Below are 4,654 nucleotides of genomic sequence, written 5' to 3' on the forward strand. Positions count from 1 at the left end.
GATGCATGGAGGGGATTGGAACCATGGCAATGAAATGATATATGATGGAATGAATGTAAAACTAAAGTTCTCTCATGTAAACTATCATATAATTCACAATAAAACATTTTTAAAAAATGGATTAAGCACCTAAATGGATAAACTAAAACCATAACATTCTAGAAGAACAAGCAGGGGCAACACTAGGTATATGTTTCAGCAATGGATTATCTAATATAACAATAAAAGCAGTAGCAGCAAGACAGAATAAATAAATGAGACATCATAAAAATTAAAAATTTTGCTTATCAAATAACTTTATCAAATTGTGAAAAGACAAGCTAACAATCTTCAGAAATCCTACATTGAAAAGTAAACAAAATGCATATGAAACTTTGACTACGAAGATACAAAAAAGGCAAATAACTCAATCATAAAATAGATAAAGGACTTAAATAGATGTTTCACCAAAGAATACATTCAAATGGCCACTAAACACATGAAAATATGCTCAGCATCATTAGTCATCAGAGATGGACTCAAAAATATAATGAAATACCATTATATTCTCACAGCTTGCAGTATGGGTTGCATGTCAATGTAAAGAAAACAAAAATCCTCACTACCGGGCCAATAAATAATATCATGATAAATACAGAAAGGATTGAAGTTATCAATGACTTCATTTTGCTTGGATCCACTATCAACCTTCATAGAAGCAGCTGCCAAGAAATTAAACAATGTATTGGATTAGGCAAATCTGCTCCACAAGACCTCTTTAATGTGTTGAAGAGCAAAAATGTCATTTGGAGGACTAATGTGTGTCTGAACCAAGCAAAGAATTTTCAATAGCCTCATATGCATGTGAAAGATTGTTAATAAATAAGGAATACCGTAGAAGAATTGATAGATTTGAGTTATAGTGTTGTAAAATAATATTAAAAATATCATAGGCTGTCAGAAGAACAAGCACATTTTTGTTGAAAGTACAGAAAGTACAGCCAGAATGCTTCTTAGAAGCAAGGATGGTGAGATTTTGTATCTTGTAATTCAGATATGTAAGCACATCAGGACAGACCAGTCCCTGGAGATGAACATAATGATTGGTAAAATGGAGGGTCAATAAAAAAGAAGAGGAAGACCCCCAACAAAATGGATTGACACAGTGGCATCAGCAAAGGGCTCAAGAGTAACAACAATTGTGAGGATGGCTCAGGACCGGGCAGTGTTTTATTCTGTTGTGCATGGTGTTTCTATGAGTCAGAACTGACTGTATGGCACCAAACAATAACAAGATAAAAACAAAATAGAAAATAACAAATGTTGGAAAAGATATGGGGAAATCAGAACCCTTATCCATAGCTAGTTTAAGAAACAGTGTGTCAGTTCCTCATAAAAACTAAAAATAGAGCTGTCATTGTTGTTGTTGTGAACTGCCATCGAATTGGTTCCAACTCATAGCAACCACGTATAGGGTTTCTGAGGAGCAACTGTTGAGCTTGAACCACTGACCTTATAGTCCAAAGTGACTTTGCAGTCTGATGTATTAACCTTATCGTGCCACACCAGGACTCCAGAGCTATCATATGATCTAGCAATTCCACTCCTAGGTACCTACTCAACAGACTTGAAAATAGAGACTCAAACAGAGACATGTATACCAATGTACTACATTGTATCATTATTAACAATAGCCAAAAGGTGAAAATAAGCTAAACACTCATCAACAGAAGACTAGATAAACAAAATGTGGTTCATACATACATATTACTACTTAGTCAGTAGGGTGAATGAAATATTGATACATGTTATAGTATAGATGAAATTAAAAGACATTATTCTGAGGGTAATAAGTCAATCATATAAGGATATATATTGCTTGTCCTCACTTATATAAAAAGACAAGAGGGATTCTAGAATTTGCCCAGTGAAATAGGCTTCTTGCAGAAAATTTGCAGTGTTACTTAGGTGGAATTCTGAGCCCCATCCAGAACCTTCTGAGGTGGGACATTCCCACTAAAAAGGACAAGCAGACCTGCCTGAAACAGCTAGAGCAATACAAGATACATCTTCAAAGAAAGATTAGCAGGAAAAATCCAAAACAAAAATGGCAGTATAATTGGCTACTACAAGAACAAGCAAATTGTTCGCTGGGGAGCCATCAAGGCAAGCAATCAAGTGCCTTCAGGATGAATCCCCTCCAAGACTGAAACTCAAAGAGAAGAAATGAGCAGGCATGTATACTTGCTGATGACCATATTGTTCTACTGGTGAGTGGAAGAGGGGGGAAAGGCAACAATGAAGAAATGGGCTGAGTTCATCCATGCTCCATAGACCCCCATTGACTGGAAGATGACGGAGACAAGAGGAAGGGCTGGTTGGTCCAAAGTATAGTGAGACCTGGGGACTCCTGAGCCCATGGACAAGGGCATAGCCACAGAGGGCTAGAGCTGAAAGTGAAGCATCCAGCTGCTATGAAGTGAGGGGAGATGCACAAGAATGCCCAAACATGCAGATAGTACCAATTTGAACTAGACTCGATGAGTTGATAATCAGAACTCAACTAGAGGGAAGATAAAAAATATTATTATTCTTTTTTTTTTTATAAAAGGAAACAAGTGTAAATTGCTACAATTTGATGAACTTGACCTATACTTATGAATGTAGTAGCTCAGAATACCAACTGAGAGGAAATGAGTCAACTATCATCAAGTATCAATCCTATACCCTCTTATACAGGGTAATGAGGGACTGGTAATTTAGGCATTGGCTACCTAAAATGAGGGGGTGATAAAGGCATGAAGTGACTGGCTTACAAGTTTTCATGAGGGAGTTTAGTTTAAGTGTGCAAGGTTAAGTAGAGTCCCTACTGAATAGTTTTCATCTTGTCTAGACAGGTTTGGTGAAAAGAGAAGGGGATAAGATTCTTATGATTCAATAGTGAGAACTTGTTATCATGACTAATTGTGACTGTCACAATTGTAAAAGGTAGAAGTTTTGTAACAAAAACAGGGGAGAAGTTATTCTTACAGTCCAGAAACAGAGGACCCTAATAGCATTAAGAGAGAAGAGCACAAACAGAGTGCAGGACCCTATCCAGAGCAGAAGCAACACCAGAGATGGAGGCAGAGATGAGGATATGGAGGGAGGGAATAGCTGGGGACTCTGGAGTCATGGAAAGAGACAGATTGGGTGCTGGCAGCCAGGAGGCAGGCTTGCAGAATATGCCCTTTAGTTGTTTAAATGATTATATATTCCTCAGTGTTTCTGTGTACATTTCCCCCAAACAAAACAAAACAAAAAAATACAAAACGAAACAAACAGAGAATGGAAACAAATGCTGTTGAATAATGATGCATGGAGGAGATTGTAATAATTGCAATGAAACAATGGTTTAAAGCTGATGTTCCCCATGTAAACTATCACTCAGTCCACAATAAATACTTAAAAAAGAAAAGAAAAGAAAAGAAAAAAGACAAGAGAGGCAAATGTATAGGGACCAAAGTTCTTTAGCAGTTTCCAAGGGCAGGAGGGATATGTGAAAGGGCAGTTAGCATTGATGGAAAAATCACATTAATCAAGGGCAAGGTTACACAGGCAATTATTTTGTTGTTGTTATTGTTAGTTGCCATCAAGTCAGTACTTACTCATAGCGACCCTATGTAAAACAGAACGAAACACTGCCTGGTCCTGCACCAGCCTCACAATCATTGCTATGCCCGAGCTCCTGACTGCTGCTACTGTGCCAATCCAACTCATTGGGGGTCTTCAGCTTTATTGCTGACCTTAGGCCTCAAACCAACATCCTTGCTCTTGAGCACTTTAAAGAGGTCTTGTTCAGCAGATTTACCTAATGCAATACGTCTTTTGATTTCTTGACTGCTGCCTCCATGAGTGTTTGTGGTGGATACTAGATAAAGGAAGTTTGTAACAACTTCAATTTTTCTCCATTTTTCATATTATTTATTGGTCCAGTGGTGAGGATTTTTATTTTCTTTATATATTGAGGTGAACTGTCAATGTACTGTTGCAGCTGTTTTTGAATTACCTTTAGCAAATTTTTTAAATTTATTTTTTATTTTTTATTATTATTTTGTAAAATTTAAGGTTTTCATTGTGGATTGAGTGAAAGTTTACAGGGCACATCATCAGTTTCATATTCAACGATTCATATAACTTATTTCATTACATTGATTACAATCCCTTCCAAATACCATGATTTAAAAGTATTTCTCTCTATTCTCTTTAGCTTTTTAAAAAACACACAAACAAAAAACTCACTCAGGCATATATAATAATTTACATCTCCAAAAGGCACATTCTGCAAGTCTGCTCCTGGCCACCAGTTATTTGTCCTTCTCTTCTTAGTTGATGAATCTAGAGCCCTCAGCCGCGCCCCCTCTCCATGCCCCCATCTGTGCCTCCATCTTTGGTGCTTCTGCTCCTCTGGATAAGGTCCTGTTTTCTGCTTGTGTGCTTCTCTCTTGATGGTCCCAGGGTCCTCTGTTACTGGACTGTAAGATTAACCACTCCCCTTTTTTTGTCACAAAACTTCTATCTTTACAAATGTGACAGTCCTGATTACTCATGATAACAGTTATTCACTATTGAATCTTACAAATCTTATCCCATCTTCTTTCACCAGACCCATCCAGACAAGATGATAGCTATTCAG

The sequence above is a fragment of the Chrysochloris asiatica genome, unplaced genomic scaffold (assembly GCF_000296735.1).
Source record: "Chrysochloris asiatica unplaced genomic scaffold, ChrAsi1.0 scaffold00255, whole genome shotgun sequence".
NCBI lineage: Eukaryota > Metazoa > Chordata > Mammalia > Afrosoricida > Chrysochloridae > Chrysochloris > Chrysochloris asiatica.